This window comes from Aethalodelphis obliquidens, unplaced genomic scaffold, assembly GCF_003676395.1.
Source record: "Aethalodelphis obliquidens isolate GAN/ISIS:26980383/991018 unplaced genomic scaffold, ASM367639v1 scaffold33, whole genome shotgun sequence".
NCBI classification, from domain to species: domain Eukaryota; kingdom Metazoa; phylum Chordata; class Mammalia; order Artiodactyla; family Delphinidae; genus Aethalodelphis; species Aethalodelphis obliquidens.
In genome coordinates, this window is record NW_020837977.1 from 10,344,656 (window position 1) to 10,366,375 (window position 21,720).

The following is a 21,720-nucleotide window of genomic DNA, read 5'->3' on the forward strand; positions in this document are numbered from 1 at the left end:
TGGCCGCTGAGCCTGCGCGTCCGGAGCCTGTGCTGCGCAACGGGAGAGGCCACAACAGTGAGAGGCCTGCGTACCGCAAAAAAAAAAAGAAAAAAAGAAAAAAAAACAGCATTATATGCAGATAATAATGGTATAAAATTACACACAGTGCAGGATGTCAGAAGAGTAACCCGTATCGTGTGGGGTGCACGGACTATTGGACACTTAGGAGGTTAACCACCGCCTATGCCCGCCATGTCTGATCTCCTAAAGGGGTAGAATTGTGACTTAGACCCTGAATTACTTGGGCAAATTTATGATTGTTACGTGCCTGCCTGTTTTTGATGCCACTGACTGAAAATGGACTATTACCATTGGGTAATGACTGACAAAAATTTGATAAGGGGAGCATTATGGTCAAGCTTTTACCATGAGCAAAACCAATGAGTAAGTTAATGAGTTTTTTTTTTTTCTTAATTTCATGGCTGTCTTACATTGTAACTTAGAGAACCTGGTAATTTAAGTAGGAGCTAGGTTGATTGTCTGCTCTGTAGAGAGGGGAAAGCCATTTTATAGAATTTGATTTGAGTCTTTGATGTGCATGAATATATTAAAGCTCTGGTTAGAGGGTGTTAAATGATTTTTAAAGGCTTATAAGTTTTAGTTAATGACCCTTCCCTGGGACTGTGTTGGAGAATTGGGTAAGAACACCTCGGTGACGTTCCTGGATTATCTTTAAGCATACCTTAGCTGTCTACTTTCCCATTATCCAGCTGGAGGAAGCCAAGGCTTTTAGAATGTGACTTTTGTATCAAGACTCCATGATAGGAAGGGTAGACCTCAGATTTGAACCCATGATCACGTACGTGATCCAAAGTCTCTGCTCTCCTGGTTCAATTATGAGAAGATAGTTGTTGGCATGAATTTCAAACTTAAGAGAATTCCAGACTTTGAGGAAAATTAGATGAAAATATTTTTCCTCTGTACTTTTTAAATTGTACTAAAATACACCTAACGTAAAATTTATTATTTTAACCATTTTTAGATGTACAAACCATCATTTCTGTCCATTTGCCCAGCTTTCTCATTGGCCGCACAGAAACTGTGTACCCATTGAACAGTAATTGCTAGTCCCTTCTTTCCCAGCCTCTGGAAACCTCTATTGTGCTTTTTTTTTTTTTTTTCCTAAATAAGAATTTTTTAATTCAATAATTTTATTATACTTTATTTTATTTTTACTGTATCTTCTTTCTTTCTGTCTTTTTTCCTTCTTTCCCTCCTTCCTTCCTTCCTCCCTCCCTCCCTCCTTTCTTTCCTTCTTTCCTTCTTTGCTTCTTTCTTTCTTTCTTCCTTCCTTCCTTCCCTCCTTTCCTTCTTTCTTTCCTCATACTTCTACTAATTCCCTCTACTTTTTCTCCCTTTTATTGTGCTTTTTGTGTCTATGAAGAAAATTTCTTTGTAATGAGAGAATTTGTTGATGTTAGATGATATAAATTAAGTTTTAAATTTCTTTGTAGAGTGTTGATTATAAAGGCATTTCTTTTGAACAAAGAAGTACCATGTACTCAATGTAAGTTAAAAGTTATTTTTGCCCTTTTAATTCTTTGCCTATTCTATTTTAAACAAAATATTATAATTACATATGCGAAGTACAGAAGCCTTGGTGTTCTCATTTTATTAAATGTAAACCAATGGTGTTAATTTAAGAGAACATAGTTCTTTTTTCTGAACCTTTTACCAAGTTGCTTTTTATACATTGTTCCAGTTCCAGCTCCTTAAGGTAGCATCAGTCTTAATTGCCTTTGCAATTAAGTTCATCGAAATGGTGGCAAATTCAAAAGAGGACAGTCTTTTCGCTAGCCTGCGTAAATTTGTATCATGTTCTCCTAGCTGATGGATGTCAAATTGCACATGATTTGATTCAAGCTATTTTTTTAAATGAGCACAGAATGTTATTATTATTGCTCATTGTATTCCATTAGCAATAGTTACTGGGAGGTGCTCTGTACTTTGTCCAGACCCTGGGCTTTGGGCTTCTTTTGTTCGATATACTCAGGAGGTTGTGGAAAACGCAGAGTTCAGGTTCACCCACTTTACTTTGACGTTGCAGTGAGAGCCAGCTTCAGTACTCTGCCCGCCTTCATGCATACCTGCCTTTACTTAGTTTTTGCCTGAGTGTTCCTTATTTTATTACCAGCTCATGGATTCATTTCAGTAGGTATTTTCCAGCATTTTCAGTTGTTTTCAGTGGTAGGGTCCATTCTCTAAACTAGTCTGCTGTTGGTAATGATCCTGTGATCAAATGACTCTTGTGATGTCAGAGACTTAAACCGAATCATTACAGCCACCAGGTAAATAACGATAGGAATAGGAACACAGGTTTTGTCTTGATTATTAGCTATAATTTATTCTTGGCTGCTTCTTCCAAATCAGTGTCTGTTACAGAACTGGATGGCAGAATTTTTAATATTATCTGCTATATCTTGCTTTCATTTTGTAAAGGAACTAAGGGAGCCTAGATTGGAGAAAGGGGCTGAACCAAAAGTTCCTTCTCTGGCCTAGGTCTGGAAGAAACTATTAACAAGCCCTACAGGGGATGCAGTTTGAAATTTGTTGAGCGTTGGCCTTCTTGTCACTTGCTTTTTGTATTACAGTTAAAGCTGTTTCTTATTGGCTTTAATGTTACAGAGGTGTAAGAGGGAATGTTATTTATATTTATGTGTGAGAGAAAATAAATGCGTGGGGATGTGCTGTTTAGTTTGAATAGTTACCATTGGCGAGTTTTGGTCTTTTGCCCTCCCAGTCCTTTCCTGTTTGTAAGCCTGAAGATTTTGGTTTTAACCGTCTTATCTTCTCTCCTTGAGTCATCTTGCCACATGGTCTTCAGTGCTTGGGAGGGGATTACTCCCAAATCCCTTCCTCAGCTCACCACAAGCCAGACTCCTGGATGGACATTTCCACTTAGTTGTCCTTGGGGCACTGAGCCCTCTCCTGAAACAGGGCACGTTAGTCTCCTGAATCCTGTCACCTTTCTCTGTTCCTGTGACCGCTCCCCTAATCTCAGCCATCGTCTTATTCTGGATTAAGGCAGTAGCCTTCTTACAGAGCTCCTGAAGACAGAAGTCTTCCACTGTATTAATCCATTCCATCCACTGGCACCCAAAGTATGTTTTCCAAAATATAATTTATGCATCACTCTCCTAAATAAAACCTTTCAGTGGGTTCCTTTTGTCCTTTGTACACAATTCAGACTGTCAGTATTGTTGACAGTCCTTATTCTCTAGTCTCAATCCCTTACCACTCCCACCTTCACTTTACACTGTAACCTGTACTAAACTTCCTTTGTGGGTGGGAGGGAATAGATTTTGCTCCTCTTTTTGAAATTAAACTTTATGGAGGTATAATTTATACAATGTGATGAGTTTTAACAAATGTGTACACCTATGCAGCTACTATCCCAATCAAGATACTGTGCTCTTCCATCACCCCCAGAAGCTCCCTTGGGCTCCTACCCCAGACCACCACTACTGATTCGTTTTGCTTGTTCTCGAACTTCATATAAATGGAATCATACAAAATGTAGTCTTTTTTTCCTGATTTTTTTTTCACTTAGCACAGTGTTGTTTTGTTTGTTTGTTTGTTTTTTGCGGTACGCAGGCCTCTCACTGTTGTGGCCTCTCCCGTTGCGGAGCACAGGCTCCGGACACGCAGGCTCAGCAACCATGGCTCACGGGTGGAGCCGCTCCGTGGCATGTGGGATCTTCCCGGACCGGGGCACGAACCCGTGTCCCCTGCATCGGCAGGCGGACTCTCAACCACTGCGCCACCAGGGAAGCCCTAGCACAGTGTTTTTTGAGGTTTATCCATGTCATTGCACATATCAGTAGTTTCATTTTATTGCTGAGCAGTATTCCATTGTATGGATATACCACAGTTTATTTATCCGTTAATTAGTTGTTGGATGCATGTGTTGTTACCAGCTTTGACTAGTGGCACACCTCATTTTATTGCACTTTGCAGGTATTGTATTTTTTACAAACTGAAGATTTGTGGCAACCCTGCATTGTCAAATGATGGTTATCATTTTTTTTTAGCAATAAAGTATTTTTAAATTAAAGTATGTACATTGGTTTTTTGGACATAATGCTATTACACACTGAATAGACCACAGTATAGTGTAAACATAATTTTATATGCACTGGGAAACCAAAAAATTCATGGGACTTGCTTTTTTGTGACATTTGCTTTATTGCAGTGGTCTGGAACTGAACATTTAATATCTCTGAGGGATGCCTGTATGAATGAAGCTATGAAATTCATGTTCAGGTCATTTTGGGGACATATGTTTCATTTGCAGAGTTCTAATTGCTCCACAGCCCAACACTAGATATTGCCAGTCTTTTTAATTTTAGCTGTTCTTGTTGGGTGTGTAGTGGTATCTTGTGGTTTTAATTTTCATTAAATTTAATTTTCATTTAATTTTCATTTCTCCAGTGATTAAACATGTTGAGCATCTTTTCGTGGGTGTATTAGCTATGCATATATCTTCGTATATCTTCTTTTGTGACTGTTCGAGTTTTTAGCCTATATTTTAAATTGAATTAGTTGTGATTAAGATATGAGTTGTCATTAATATATGTATAATACATTCTGGATCAAATCCTTGGTCAGATATTTATATTGCAAATATCTGAGTCTGTGGTTTGCATTTTCATATCTTAACACTGTCTTTGAAGAGAAGTTTTTAATTATAATTAAGCATAATTAACATTTTTTATGACTAGTGTTTTTGTATCTAGAAATCTTTACTTAACCCCAAATCATGAATATATTCTCATACTTTTTCTTAGAAATTTTATTGTTTTAGCCTTTATGTTTAGATATAATGATCTGTGTTAATTTTTTGTATAGCATGAGATTGCACGTTGAGATTTTTTTTTCATAAGTTTATATAGTTTTTCCAGTGCCATTTGTTGAAAAGATTACATTTTCCCTTGAATTACTTGGGCACCTTTGTCAAATATCGATTGACCACATAAGTGTGGGTCTGTTTTTGAACTCTCTGTTGAGCTCTGATGCTCTGCGTCTGCCTTTATGTAAAAACCACATTGTCTGTAGCTTTAAATTAAGTCTTGAAATCAGGTAGTACAAGTCCTCCAGTCTTCTCTTTTCTTTCCAAAACATTTTTGGCTATTCTAGATCTTCAGTGTTTCCATATAGATCTTAGAATTCGCTTCTCAGTTTCTTAAAAAAAAAAAAAAAAAAGCTGGAATTTTAATTGGGATTCTGTTGGATTTATAGATTAACTTGAGAAAAATTGGAAACGATATTGAGCCTTCCAATCCGTAAACATGTGTATTAGTTTCTTAGGGCTGCCAAAACAAAGTATTACAAACTGGATGGCTTATAGTACAGAAATTTCTTTTCGTGGTTCTAGAAGTTAGAAGTCAGAAGTTAAGGTGTCAGCAGGGCCATGTTCTCTCTGAAGGCTCTTGGGGAGGAATCCTTCCTTGTCTCTTCTAGCTCCTTGTGGTTGCCGGCCATCCTTGTTATTCCTTGGCTTGTAGATGCATTACTCCAGTCTCTGCCTTTGTGTGGTTGTGTGTCTGTGTCCAGATTTCTCTCTTTTTATAAGAACATGAGTTATACTGGATTTCAAGCCCACTCTAACCCAGTATACTGTTATCTTAAACTTGATTACATCTGCAAGGAACCAAGTAAAGTCACATTCATAGGTACTGGGCGTTACGACCTTGACAAATCTTTTGGGGAAAACACAATTCAGTCTTGTAACAACATGATATATTTCTCCATTTATTTAGGTCTTTAATTTCTCCTAAAAATGTTTTATAATTTTCATTGTACAGATCTTGCTCATATTCTGTTAAATTTTTCTTTAAGTATTGATGTTTGTGGATGCTATTGGAAGTAGTATTTTTTTCATTTCATTTTTCAATCATTTTTTACGAGTATAGAGAAATGCAGTTGATTTTTATATATCAAATTTGTGTCCTGTGACATTGCTAACTTTTTATTAGTTCCAGAAATTCTTTTGTAGGGTTTTTATGATTTTCTATATAGATGATAATATTGTCTGCAAATAAAAGTTTTTCTACTTTCTTTCCAATTTGTATGCTGTATGTTTCTTTTTCTTGCCTTAATGCAGTGGCTCTGACTTTAAATACCATATTAAAGATGTAAAGCAGACATCCTTGGTTTTTTTTGTGATCTTGGGGCAAAAGCATTTAATTTTTAAGTATGATGATGGCTGTAGGTTTTTTAATAGATGTCCTTTATCAGATGAGGGAGTTTCCTTTTATGCCTAGTTTAGTAAGAGTGTTTAGCATAAATGAGTTGAATTTTGTTCAGTGCCTTTTCTTTATCAGTTGAAATGATTATATGATTCTTTTTTAATTCTAATATGTTGAATTACATTTATTGCTTTTTTTGAACAGAAAACCAATTTTGGATTCTTGGGATAATCTCCACTTAGTCATAATGCATTTCCTTTTTATATATTGTTGGATTTGATTTATTAATATTTTCTTATACATCTGTGTGTCTATGTTTATGAGTGATTTTGTAATGTCTTTGGTTTTGGTATCAGTTGTTTTTTTTAGTAATTTTATTGTGATGTATCTTGGTGTGGCTTTCTTTGTGTTTCTCCTATTTGGGGTTCACTGAGCTTCTTTGATATCTGGATTAATAGTTGTCATCAAATTTGGAAAATGTTTAGGTAATTTCTGTTGATCTCTTCTATAGCATTTAGTCTGCCGTTAAGCCCAACTGCAAATTTTTAATTTAGATGTTATGTTTTTTAGCTATAAGTGATCCTTTTTTTTTAAGTTTCAGTTTCTTTTTTCAGTGTGCATGTTTTCTTTAAAATCTTTGGATATATTTACAGTAGCATTGTAAAAGTCCTTAATTTACCAACTCCATCATCTTGTTCATTTCTGGGTTTTTATTGACTCCCCACCATCACCCCGTTTGGGGTCACATTTTCTTGTTTATTCTCCTAATTCGTTATTTTTCACTTGTCATCTTTAAAAGAGTGTTGAGTTTTGATCTGATAAGCAATTTAGTTACTTGTGGATCAGCCTGATCCTTTTAGGCATATTTTAGGCATCATGAGTGGGGGTCCAGAACAATGCTGGCCAGTAGAACGTTCTGCATTGATGGGCTACATTTGCCCTTCTCCTGTGCTCTGGCATTTCTTGGGTCGCTATGGAATGTCCCAGGTATCGTGTGAGAGCTCTTCACTGTGTTTGGTGGGGACCAGATGTTTCCCAGCTCCCCTGTAGTTGTTCTTTTCCCAGCCTCATGGTATCTCATTCTACACATGGCTAGCTTAGTATTTAGCCAGAGACTCAAGGAGACCCATTTTCAGGCTTCTGGAGCCTGTTATCTTCACGGCTCTTCCTGTCTGGTACTCAGCCCTGCAAAATCCAAGTATTGTACCCTCCCTGAACTCCAGTCTCTGAGTCCTCAACTTTGTGAGACTTCTTGCTCTGCAGGGTTACTCTGCTCTGCCTTGGGGTTTGGTAACTGCTTTCAAGAAACCTAGGCAATTACAGGTCTCACCTTATTTGTTTTCTTCCCCCTTCTCTCAGGGATCAAAGTCCTATCCTACTTGTCTAACATCTGAAAGCAGTGTTTCTCATAGATAGCCTAGTTCTCTAGTTGTTCATGATGGGAGTTCTAGTCCACTACTAGTTGTCCTATCATTTATTGAACCTTGTTTATATTTTTATAAACAAGCCGTGATTTTGCTTACCTCGGGTTTTTGCAAATACTGCTTTTTCTGTGCTTGGAATTCTTTCCCCCACCTCTTGTGTGACAAACTCTTATGAAATCATTTAAGAGTCAGATTATGTGTCACTTTTCCCCAGTGGTCTTCCTAGCTACGACTGAATCCTGGGTTAAGTGTCATACTTGGCACTCAGAGCATCTTACATTTGCTTGTAATCGTGGTTATTTGTTATGATTGTTTGTAGTCCCCACAAAAATCTGAGCTGTGTGAAGGCAAGGACTGTGTCCATTTGTGTTATATCCTTCATGCCCAGCACAGTGGAGATCTCAAAATCTCTTTGTGCGTCTCCTCCTTTCCCTTGCAGTACTATATGTGGAGATGAAACAGTACTATTCGGTGTGCCTCAAGTATACTTCAGAAATTTTTTGGGCTTCTACTCTCATTGGTTTGGAGAGGGAAACAATTGTTGACAGTTGGCGTTTCCTTTTTAAATTTGACCAATCTCTGAGAGATTAGTATTTTTCTTCTTTAGTATTTATGTTATAAATATTTTGATATATATTTACCCACAAGTAGTGGTCAGTTCGTAGTAGTATTTTTAGTGTGAAGTTTTTTTCCTTACCTACAAATAGTTCTCATTTAAAAATTACCTTTTGAGATAAATACCAGTAACCACTTAGATGTTAGTAACTCTGAGGAAATCAGTGTGGCTGGGTCTGTGGGGTGTGGTGGCAGCTTTCTTAGAAAGGCTTCTTTGATTATGAAATCGAGTCGGGTATAGTATTGTGGGATCTTAGAACTGGCAGAGACCTTGAAGGTCATTTTTTCTAGCCTGCTCCACAACCGCCTTGACAGAGGCTAGTTTGAGGCGGCAGCTTTCAACTTCCATGGTTCTAACTGTAGAAAGTTCTTAGAAAGTAATATTGAATCAAATTCTGTTTTCCACAAACTTGTGCCCATTGGTCTACTTCCACCTTTCATAATTTCACAGAATAAAGCTGAACTCCTTGGCTTATTTTATCTTATAGCAGTTTATATATTATCCTTATCTGCATTTAAAGATGTTATGTATGTATGCATCTTCCAGCGTAATACTGAGAACTGAATTCAGTCTTATCCATGTGGCCTGTACTGAGAACAGTGGAGGAGCCTGGATTTGGATACTTATCTGACTCTCAGTGCTTCCTAAGATTGCCTTTACTTACTGTCTCTTATTAATTTACAGTTTAAACATTCTGGCCTTTTTTTTTTTTTTTTTTTTAAGGAAACTTGTAAACTCCATTTCCATTGTTCCATATGCATGCAGTTTATTTTATTTTAAAATTCATACTTCATTCTCTCTTTATTTTGTAATTAAGCACGGTGGTTTATACTTTGTGTTTTATATGCAGATATGATATGCATTAGTCCGATCTGCATCCCAATAAATAAACTGTGGAACAAGACAAAGTCAAATGTAGAGTTCTGTCAGCGACCTCTAGAATTCTTCCACCAGCTTGACATCCGGTACTTGAACTCTGGTTATGTTTGTTCAGTCAGCTAGGAGTCAGCCTAACATTGCTCTCTTTTGTTCTCAAGGATGCCTCCAGAGACTCTGTGTGCAGCCTTGCTGAAATTAAAGTGTCCGGGGTCTGTGACATTCCGCTGGTCTTATATACTAGCAGCCTAAGTCCAAACTCTACAGTTGTCAAATCTACACCACTGATTTTTTTTTTTTTTTCCTTCTGGAAATTGTGACCATTTCTACTTTTCCATAATTTTTTTTTTTTCCGACAAAAGGTCTCACATATTTAGTACTGAGCCAAAGCACTAGTGCAGAAGCACAAAGAGAAAAATCATTTTCCCAATAAAACACATCCAGCTGTTCAGATAGTAGTGATGTTCTCAGTGATATGGTAAGATGGAAGTGACCTTGACACAGCATAAATATGTGTGCCACTTCATACGCAAGGCTCCTTATAGACCCAGCTTGGTTCTGCTCCAATGTCTTCTCTTGGAGTTGTACCTGATCTTATTACCAGTTTTCATTCGAATCCATTGGGGAATGGTACGATTCTGCTTTCGTTTCTTGGCTGGGAATCACTTGATCCTGAAAGTCTTGTGAAAAGACATGGCGAGGAGCAAATTCCCATAATTTTTTTTTTTTTTACATCTTTATTGGAGTATAATTGCTTTACAATGGTGTGTTAGTTTCTGCTGTATAACAAAGTGAATCAGCTATACATATACATATGTTCCCATATCTCTTCCCTCTTGCGTCTCCCTCCCTCCCACCCTCCCTATCCCACCCCTCTAGGTGGTCACAAAGCACCGAGCTGATCTCCCTGTGCTATGCGGCTGCTTCCCACTAGCTATCTATTTTACATTTGGTAGTGTATATATGTCCATGCCACTCTCTCACTTTGTCACAGCTTACCCTTCCCCCTCCCCATATCCTCAAGTCCATTCTCTAGTAGGTCTGTGTCTTTATTCCTGTCTTACCCCTAGCTTCTTCATGACATTTTCTTTTTCTTAAATTCTATATATATGTGTTAGCATACGGTATTTGTTTTTCTCTTTCTGACTTACTTCACTCTGTATGACAGACTCTAGGTTTATCTACCTCATTAAAAATAGCTCAATTTCATTTCTTTTTATGGCTGAGTAATATTCCATTGTATATATGTGCCACATCTTCTTTATCCATTCATCCAATGATGGACACTTAGGTTGTTTCCATCTCCGGGCTATTGTAAATAGAGCTGCAATGAACATTTTGGTACATGACTCTTTCTGAATTACGGTTTTCTCAGGGTATATGCCCAGTAGTGGGATTGCTGGGTCATATGGTAGTTCTGTTTGTAGTTTTTTAAGGAACCTCCATACTGTTCTCCATAGTGACTGTACCAATTCACATTCCCACCAGCAGTGCAAGAGTATTCCCTTTTCTCCATACCGTCTCCAGCATTTATTGTTCTAGATTTTTTGATGATGGCCATTCTGACTGGTGTGAGATACTGTGAACAGTCATTCAATAAGCAAATCTCTGAGTTCTTTTAATATCATAAAATGTAGTTTTCTGGACCAGAAGACTTGAATGTTTGTAAAAGGTCAGGGTGTTTTTATTATTGAATACTTCATACCAAGACTAATCACATGTTCATTGCCGTTAATTACTGTCCAACAGAAAACTTAATTCAGAACTCTAAATCAGTATGACACAAAGGTCTTAATTAAGTGGTAAAACTCCCATGTTACCATAGTTTTAAAATAATTTTTGTTACTTATCAAGGATTAATTTTTTTGGTCAGTTTCATATCTCTTGAAATTCATAACATTTGAAAAATAATAAGTTCCGATATGTGGTTTTTAGTAATAGAAATAAAAAACCCGCCCAGATTTACTATTTGGTATTAAAATTGGTTGGAATTCAAAATGATAAAAGCACAGTTGGAAGGTTTAGACTATAGTATTCACATTTTTCTATTATAAATTTGGTTATAATTTCCAACAGACATTACATTTGTATAAAGAACTCTGGGATAGGCTCTTCTTGTCAACAGGATTCCAAAATTATAGACACTGATGTCAATGCAGTTGAGGTTAGCCTAATTTGGTCAAGAGAAGGACATGCTGAGTCTCTATATGGATAGCTAAAGGCTATTGCCAAGATTGACAGGTGTCCTGTGAGTGGCAGAGAGCCCCAGGGATAAAATTTGTACTTGGATTACTTCTCTTAAGACACAGTGATCAAAGCTGTACCTTTTCCTTCTATTGATCATACTCCTAAAGTAGTGAGATTTGCTTTTAATACCCTGACTGTTCAGATATTACTTTTATAAGCCCCAGCAAGGTAAAGAGTTTTATACCTTTTTCTTATAGTTTTAAATTCTGTTTTCATAAAGCTTAGCTGTCTCCTATGCATTAATTTTTCTAGTATAATCAAGTGATTTTTTTTGTTGCTCTGTCATGTTTCACTAAGGCTTTGAGACAGGTGAGAAAAGTTAACGTAAAAGAATACATTTGTTATTATTGTAAAAGAGGCAACTATTTCTTTATGGGATAATAAATTATTTTATATTTAGAAAGATTAATTTTAAGATAATTTTCTAAGAAATAGACATAATATTGTAAAGGAGTGTTAATACAATTTGATGACAGCTTTTGTTTCTATTTCGTCTTATTGAAAATTTTTTATTAAGAGAAGTCTTATACTTTATCAAGATAAATTAGTGATAAATACTTCATATCTCAGAATAGGAAAAAGTTTTAAAGCCATTAGGTCCGTGCCATTAAGAAAGGTGAGTGTACTGTTTTAAGAAAAACTTGTATTGCCTGAGTTTTTTGTGAGATTTGAGTGATGTAAATGTGTCATCAGCAATGAAGGAGCTATGATTTTAGGCATAAACTTAGTAGCTGTTTCTATTCAAATAGGAAATTTCTGATCTGGAAGGACTGTGTCTTGATTATCTCTGTATTTTAGTGTCAGACATACAGTAGGTATTTAAGAAGGAGGATGCTGGGGAACCATTTTAGGGAGCCAGCCTATATTCACTGGTGTGAAAAATGACCTTAGCCGTACCAGGCCTCAGGAGAGGTTCCCAGGGCACTGGGCAAGCACAGCACACGTTGCCCTCATGAGCCATGTGATTTCAGTTAAGCCCAGAGTTGGGGTGGAGCTGGAGTGGTTAGGTCATGATCATTGTTAGGTCTTAATTATTTAATTTGGACTTGGCTAAATGTTATTGAGAGCCTGCTATGAGCGAGGTATTCTTTTACAGATGTTATTTAACTCCTGTGAAGGGAGGAAAGCAAGGCCCTTACAGGTGGTGATTCACCCAGGTTCACTCAGCTCTTGGCAGTATAGCTGGGAAATAAACCCAGGCTCTTGACTCCCAGTGGAGTTTTGAGATGGTGGGATAATCTCGACAGAAGTTCATATAAATGAGAGAATTTTTAGGACTGCCTTTCTTTTTTCCCTGTGTGTCTCAGTTCTGATTCTTTCCCTCTTCCCTTGTTCAATCCTTCACTTGTATTTATTTACTTCTTTTTGGCTCCGCCCTGCCGCATGTGGGATCTAGTTCCCCGACCAGGGGTCGAACCCGCGCCTCCTGCCATGGAAGCACGAAGTCTTAACCACTGGACCACCAGGGAAGTCCCAGTCCTCCACTTTTAGACGAAAAGCAAGTTGAGATTCTTGACCTCACCACCGTTAACCAAAAGGGCATTTATCAAAACGTACCAAAAATAATAGGATCGTGTTTGCTTCGTAGAACTCAACTTTTCCAGCAGCTGACTGGCTGGGAGCTGTGAAGATGGGAAGTATTTCTGGGCTGGGCATCGAGGTGGTAGGCTAATTTGGAGAGTGCAGCCCAGGCTAGTGCGGCAGATAACGAATGATGACCGCCAGCGGTTCTCCTGAGGGTGGAGCTGATTACATTTGGCTGCTCTGACCTGTTCCTGGGCATCCTTTGAGTTTGCCGGCTGGAACCTTACTGCCCAGAGAGTAATCCAAGACCCTGACAATCTCATGCCACACCTAGTTTCATGACAGACTAAAAAAGTTATCTCCATTTGTGCAAGGATTAGCATTACAACTTGTTAGTTCAGTAGAAAGAAGTGTGCGTGTGTGTGTGTGTGTGTGTGTGTGTGTGTGTGTATAATGTATAAGGTGTAGTGGGAAATGTATGGCCATATGTTATGTATAGCTTCAATTTAGAAAAATTGTGATGTGCATCTGTAATTTGAGTTTATGCCTCATTTTGACAGGTGGAGAATTAACTTTTTTTAAAAAAATAAACTCTTCCTACTGAGGATTGGATAATGAAAACAGCATTGGTATTTGAACTATTTGGGCTGTTTTCAAATATTTTAGAACCGTCATGTGGGTACCGCCACTAGGCAGATGCCTTTGTCTCACCATGAACTGCAGCCCATGACGTAGTCCTGTCGCATCCGGAGTGTTTCCCAGCCCGTCCACGTTTCCCCCCAGCACAGTCCGTGAGCGCCTCTCCTGGGCCTCCTCTGTGGCCTCCTGACCGCCCCCCAGCCCCTACCCCAATGAGCTGCCCTTGACCAAAACCTGCTGAAGTCTCCAGCAGGGTGGGATTGGCTTTTAGGATGCAGATGAAGCCCCTTCTCGGGGCCTCCACTGTGGGGTCCCACAGCCTGCACTGCAGCCTCCTCTGCTCTTCTTCCCGAATCTTCTGCTTGTCTTTGTTGTGCGTTGTCATGTCTGTGAGGATCATTCTTCCCATCCTCTTCGTGTTCTTGCCCTTGCAGTTCAGCTCAGGGACATTTCAGGGCCTCTGGGAAGAAGCCCCTGACCTCCTAACCTGGTCAGACCCGGGGCTTTGTTGGCGGTTCCCGTCGCAGCTCCGTCGTACTTGTTTCCGTTGCAGTTTTGTATTTATTTGCAGACTTCGATTAACGTAGACTGACTAAACTGTAAGTTTCGGGAGGGCAGGAGCCCTTTCCGTTTTCACTCAAAGATTATACCCCTGGCGTCCAGCAAAGGGCCTGGTACCTAGTTGCAGCTTAATGAATACTCGCATGAAAGTTTCATGAAAGGCTTTTTCTCTGCTGGCTGCTGTGAGAGATCATGAAGATGAATAGAGACCCACTTTGCTTTCACCGAGCTCACTCACAGCTGAGAGAAGAATGAGACGTGTAACACAAATATTATCATGTAAGCTAGACTGCAAGTCGGGCTTAGAAATAGTGTACTTGCTTGAAAAATGCAGATAGACTGGCCTTTGTCAATAAATCCATAATGAGTGAATTATAATGTTAAATAGCACAACATTATCTATGAAAGCCCCTAGCATTCATAAAGTAATCCTAGCTCTAAAGGAAATAGAGTTGACCAATTCAGTATTTAAAGTTGAAAAAATAGAGTAAAATGCATTAATATTTTTAAATGCCAGGACATTATACCTGTGACACCGGTCTACGTGGAGGAAATGAGGAAATTTTTAGTACTGCCAAACATTTTTTGGAAGTTATTTGAAAGCATTCCTGGTGTTAAGGTCGGGGATGTGCTTGGGGCCAGCTGGAGACCTCGTTTGCCTACATTTTGTGAGACTGTTAGGTCAGCGCTCACGAAGGTGTTTCCTCCCCTCTTCCAGCTTTACTGACTCTCCTTCCCCAGCCCTGGGCTGTGGCATTAACCACGCGCTGGTAGGAAGGCCGGCTGGCAGCATTTTCTCAGAGAGTCAGGTGACCCTTGTTTGAAGGCAGCTGCGTGAGGTTCAAGGCAGGCAGTGTCCCCTCTCTTCTGCCTCGGGACAGCTGGTTATTGTCAGATCCTAACAAATCTTCCTTGCTCATTGCCCTCTGGGAGAGGAGGGAGGCTATGCAGGGGGCTTTTCATTGATCCAATGGGAATTACATTGATCTGGTGTCTGGCCTTGGTTCTTATCAAGTGGATCGCCTCTAAGGTAGGCCATCTTTATTTTTAGGATTGTGACATTAATCATTAGTTCATATATGGGTAGGAGTGAACTTGCTAGTCAAATTTCTTCTCCTTTTGCTTCAGTGTTATTTCTCTGATTAAAAGAGCTACACGTTTTACCTGTCAGCTGAGAAGCTTGAGATTACTGCCTGTGATTTTTATTCTTCTCCCACCTATTCCTCCTGAAGGGCTTTTTATGGTATCATTCCTTGGTATCGAGGTAGCTTTCCTCAGGATCATTCCTTTAAAGAAGTTTTTACACTTAAAGAAGTTCAACTTTTAAGATTATGGAACTAAACAGTTTAGACATTTGGTGTACGTATTTTAAACATTCTCTTCTGGAGATAGCAAATTTACTGTTGCTTATAAATTTAAAGTATAATTATTGAGGATTTCTAAACAATTAAAAACTTTTTAAAAACTAAATACCACTGTCTCTCATGTTCTCACTTAAGGTCTTCCTGCTGTGGAAATATATGCCTTACTTTATTTAATATGTTGAAAAGAGTAAGATTATTATATATCTGTTGTTTTTAAATTTGGATTCCAAATATCGGGCTTAAGAAATGCTTGCTATAGTATTTCATCAACTGAATCTAGCATTCCGTATTAAGTTGTCTTCATTATTCCCTATTAAAATTATGCTATGATTTAAAAAAAAAAAAGAAAGAAATGCTTGCTAGAATGCTAGCCATTTGCCATCCGAATGAGAGTCCAAAGTAGGAAATACTTAAGATTATACTATTTGAAATTATTTTTCTATACTTGTATAAAAATGATGGTCTTTCATCCACCAGGCAGCTTTTGTCTTCCTTTATTAAGAAATTGAAAAGTGTGAATAGTATCTTAAAATGTATAAGGCCATCATTGTTTGCTAATAAGCAACACAAAAGCTTCTTTTATATTTCTTCTTCAAGCGAGGTTTGAATCCCTGATAATGTAATGTTTTTCACATTTAAGCATATTGTTTTAAGCATAATTGTCTTTTTCTTGAAGCAGTCCTGTTTTCTTAGTGAATACGATTGAAGAAATCTCTTAAAAACAGTGCACTCAGATTTTTAAAATCTTGTGTTTTGTAAGTTAAGAATGAATTTTGTTTCACTCACACCAATTTACTAATTGTTTTTAAAGGATTAGCTTGCCAAGTTACTGAATGAAGGTCAAGTTAATGTTAATAATGCATTAGTTGAATTGTGGATGTTTTCAGAGATTTTTTTACTTTTGTTATAACCACCAAAAAATTTAAATTAAGTTTTTAAACAAAAAGAATGCTAGTTTTAAGAGTGTGATTTTTTTTTTTTAATATATTGTTTGCATAGGGATGAGGACTGGGAAGGATAGTGTTCAATGGATGGATTCGTACTTAGATAGGCACTCAGGTGCGAACGCTTTCCTAGCATACCTAAGATGAATACGGTCTGAAAAAGCTCACTTTACTGCATCAGAGAAAACTGCTTTCAGAACTTTGGGCTTCCTCTTTTGTAGCGTGTTACCGTTTTTGTAACGTTACCCAAAAATGTATTTAGTGCTGTTGTGTTTAAGCCCCGTGACCTGTTTACTAATCTCCAAAACCCGGCGTATAAGACCTGCCTCACAGAGGTCTTGTGCGGGTAAGTGAGGTTTTGTATGAAAGCGCCTGGAGCATTTTCTGGCAGAGTAGGAGCTCAGCAAGGAGTTAATATATCATTACTTCACCATCTAAGGGAAATACACACGCCTTTGCACAATTGATTATTTTACTGGAAAACCCAAACAAGATAAAAACCATAGCACTTAAGATATCTTTGCTCAGTTTTAAAACATGTCTGTCTTGGGAATTCCCTAGCGGTCCAGTGGTTAGGACTCGGCGCTTCCACAGCCGAGGGCGCGGGTTTTAATCCCTGGTTGGGGAACTAAGATCTCATAAGCTGCGCCAAAACAAACCCAAAAAAAACATGTCTGTCTTTAAAAGTTACGTATTAACCAATATCAGGAACAACTTTTACGCCTTTTGTCATTTACCTTGTCAGATCTTTTGCGGAAGAGCCGCGATTCACCCCGATGCAAGCTTGAGTGTCTTACCAGGGCACTCAGAACTCCCGTCTGTGTGGTGGCGGATCCTTTGGAACCTTAGAGTTTAACTTGTTTGTGCTGCGGCTGTCAGTTTCTGATTAGCTGGGCCTCACCCGTGGTTTGACTTACACTAGTTTGCTTTACGAGCTGTTCCCAGGATGGCTAAATTAGAAAAGTCACGAGTAGAAGCTTCTCAGTTGTTTCCATTCACTGGTGAGGTGAGGTGGGAATGTGGATGATAGCCCCGAGTGTTTTATGACTGACACTGTGACACGGGAATTTGATTAAATTTGTTTTACTGTCTTTACTAAAAACAATTTTACTAGTATATGGCTTTAAAAATGATAGTCTTTTTTTTTTTTACAAAGATATATGTTAAGTCTGTGCTGCAGTCTTGGTGTATAAAGCACATATAATTATTTTTTAAAGTAACATTCTAACATGGAAATCAAATTTTTAATGTTATAATATATAGTATATTTATCCAAAAAGAGTTACTTTAGATTATTTTACCTAGACTGTTTACAGTTTAATAATATTCACTTAAATCTTGGTCTGTGAGGCAACACATGAGTAAATTATCACTCGGAATGTATTCATTGTTGGATCCACCTTTTTTTTAAGTCCATTCTTAAAAAATTTTTTCTGTTATCTCATTTGGATTTGTTTCATGAGAGTTGTGTCACTTGCAGGTTAGGATAGCATTTAAGCTAAGTATTTGTGGACCAGGCTTCCTTAAATTAGTAATGAATAAAATAACCTGAATATTTTGCACATCCCAAAGTAATTTGTTAAAATATATTAAAATTAAATTCTACCCTTTTTGCCAAGTTTTTGTAATGGTTAACTAATACAGACCCTAAGTTAGTACCTCTATAACTAAGTCTAAAGTGATTACCTTAAAATAAATTTAGTGTCATAGTTATAATCTAGATTATGTTCATTACCCAGCTTCTTACTTATACTATTTTAACAGCTGATGTTAGTCTTTCTCAATCCTTAAAGTGATAAATGAGACTTTACCTTTCTAATTAGTGGCTCTTTTAGTAAATACCCTTCCCCTCATAAAAAAAAAAAAAAAAAAAAAAAAGGCAACCCTTCTCCTGAAGAGAACTGTTAGAGATAACAGGTTAAAATGTGTTTTAACAAGCTGTTTACCCAATTTGATTGGATAATAGTGGGTTGATAGGTCCTGACCATGACAAACTATTACATAATTATATCTGTGGTTTCATGAATATGATTTGGCCGATAGAAATATTTATCTCCACATATGTGCTCTCCAGACTACTGGGTTTTCCTCTAATATGGTGGTATTAAGGGGAGTCTTGAAATCTAACAAGATAAATATCTTGGGGTAGAGATGGGAACAGCAGGTGTGAGTCGTGCCTTTTAATACCAAGTGATTACAGTGGCTGTTTGCTCCAGAATAAGTCGTTTACCATGAAACACTGCAGGAGGCTCAGGGTCTTCTGTTGGTGGAAGACACTAACTTTATTAAGCATGATGCTGCCAGGAGTGTGTTCTGTATGATTTAGTCCCTTGGGTTTTGAGATCATCCATTTCTTTGTAGATTTCTTTGTAGTACATTCTTACTGTAGCTTTAAATTTTAGTTCGATGTATTTTGTGAATATATAATAACTACACGTGCTACAAAATTCAAAAGATATTCGTTGAAAAGTCCTCTTCCTACCCTTGTATCTGTCCTTCAGCTTCCCTGGAGGCAGCCAGTGTTGAAAATTTAGAATTTTATTTTTGCTTGTGACTTGTGTTCCTTTTATATTTCCTGAACTGGTGGGGTTTTTTGTTTGTTTGTTTAAGGATACATTAAGTCATAGCAGTTTAATTGATGTTTTTCTCTTAAATGATAAGCACGGAGGAGATAATAACAATGATTTGGGGAGCTATTTTGCATACTAAATCCAAATGAGGGCTTTAAATACAGTAACTTTTCTTTATAATAACAGTAAAAAAACATGATTATTTTTCCTTGAGATTTCTAGGTATATGTTGAAGAGTTGTAAATTTCATGCCAGGGGTTTGTGAGGAAAGAAGATCATTAGTATGTAAAAATACCATCTCATTTCTTTAATATGTATTTTGTTAATGAAGTCAGGCATTTTTTCTTGTGTTTATTAGTTTATTATTTCTCTTTCTGTGAGTAGTGTGTTTATGTCCTACCTGTTTTTCTACACTATTATTCATTTTGTAATTGATTTGTAAGACACTTCTTTTTTCTCCCTTCATTTTTAGGTGTAGCAGGGAAAAATTAGCCCTTTGTCGTATCTGTTGAACTCATTTTTCTTCATTTGGAGTTTGTCTTTTGCCTATGTTTATGGTATATTTTGCCATACATAATTTAACTTTTATGTGGCCAAATCGATTTGTTTTTCATGATTTCTGGATTTTATAGAACAGTTAGAAAGGCCTTTCCTAGTTAAGATTTCTTTTTGAGTCGTTATTTAAATTAAAAAAACTTTATTGAAGTATAGTTGATTTACAATGTTGTGTTAGTTTCAGGTGTACAGCAAAGTGATTCAGTTATACATATATATATATATTCTTTTTCAGATCCTTTTCCATTATAGGTTATTATAAGATATTGAATATAGTTCCCTGTGCTATGCAGTAGGTCCTTGTTGTTATTTGAGATTTTTTTTAATACAGTTATGTTTTCTTCTAATATTTTCATGCTGTTGTTTTACATTAAAATTTCTGTTCCATGTGTAATTTATTTTGGAGTAGGAAGGTAATAATACAGCCTTATGTTTTTCCAGATAACAGCCACTTAATCTAGCATTTTAAATCAAATAATTAACTTGATTTTTTTTTTTTTTTTTTTGGCCGTGTACACACAGCTTGTGGGACCTTAGTTCCCTGACCAGGAATTGAACCCCAGCCCTCGGCAGTGAAAGTGCTGAGTCCTAACCACTGGGCCGCCAGGGAATTTCCTCTCCACAGATTTTAGATCCTTTATTTAGCATATACAAAATTTCTGTGTATTCTTGGATTTGATTCTAGATTCTCTGTGGTGTCACACTACTTTATAATAGCTCATGACGCTAGTTCTATTTATTACTGTTTTTTAAGAATTTGCTTGCCTGTTTATTCAGCTAATATTATTGATTACATTAGAATGTGCTGGGCACTATTCTAAATGTTGGGATTTATTCTATATCTGGGGAGACAGCATTGAACAAAGTCTCTGCCTCCACAGAGGTTAGATTCTGGTATGAGGTTTGGTTAATTTTATCTTCTAGATGTTTAGTTTGTCTTTATATCAATTCTGTTGTTCATTAATTTATTCATCAACTTAATTTGTAAATGATTATTCACTAATTTATTTACAATAAGTGCATTTATCATTTATTTACCAAATATTTATTTAGTATCTACTAAATAATAGTAGTTTTTAGGGCCGAGGACAAAGTGGTGAATAAGTCAGACATGGTTCTTGCTCTTGTGGAGCTTTTGTTTTAGAACAAGCTAACAAGAGTAGGTCAGCTAGGTGTGCTGTACAGAGCATGAACGTAGGGACTCTGGGGAGGGTGACTCTCTGGTGACTTCAGGTTTGGTAGTCTGGGACTGCCTCTCTGAAGAGATGACATTTCGTCTGGAACCTGAGAGGTAAGAAGGGAACGATGATGCAGTGATCCTGGACAGAACAGCAGGTATCAAGGCTGTGCGTGTGGCGTGGTTGAGGAAGGGCAAGGCGGCCAGGGTGGCTGGCTCTCAGTGGTAGAAAGAGGGCGGTAGGACAAGAGGACTGAGGGGTAGGCAGATCATGGAGAGTTAGGTGTTTGGAGTTTATTCCAAGTCTAGTGGGGGCCATTGGAGGACTTCTGAGCAGTAGCTGGAATGTTCGCTCTTGCTTCTGCGTGAATGGACTGGGGGCCAAGAGATGCAGCAGGAAAACCAGTCAGCAGGGCAGAACATTGCAGGAGGCCAGGTGAGAGATGCTATTGCCTGAGACAGAACGAAGAAGTGGAGATCGAGGAAGGGAGATGGGTGTGAAGGTGGAGTTGGCAGAACTTGCTGAGGGTGTTTCAGGTCTTACAGAGGTGTTTTTTGGTTTCTTGCTTTTGGTTTTTTTTGGTAATTATATTTAAAATATTTGCAGTACTCATTATTTTTAATAAATGCCTTTATTGAGGTATAGTTCATGTACCATACGATTCACCCGTTTAAAGTGGGTGGTTTTTTTTTAATTTCAGTGCTTTTTGGTATAGTCACAGAGTTGTGCAGTCATCACCACAGTTAATTTGAGAACACTTTCATCATTGCAGGTAGAAACCCTGTGCCCATTAGCATTCACTCTCCAGTTCCCACCAACTCTCCCAACTCTAGGCAACCACCAGTCTACTTTCTGACTCTGTGGATTTGCCTGTTTGGATATTTCATATAATTGGAAACATATGCTTTGTGGTCCTTTGTGACTGGCTCCTTTCACTCAATATACTGTTCTCAGGATTCAACCATGTTGTAACATGTATCAGTACTTCAGTC

General features: G+C 37.7%; 1 protein-coding gene and 1 pseudogene across 4 annotated transcripts in view; one reads left to right on the top strand and one right to left on the bottom strand.

Annotated features, from left to right (window-relative positions):
- Nucleotides 1-21,720, top strand: part of PDE7A (phosphodiesterase 7A) — a 114,794-nt gene that overhangs the window by 45,600 nt on the left and 47,474 nt on the right. The window lies entirely within an intron of this gene.
- Nucleotides 8,622-9,841, bottom strand: LOC113631500 (60S ribosomal protein L39 pseudogene; annotated as a pseudogene).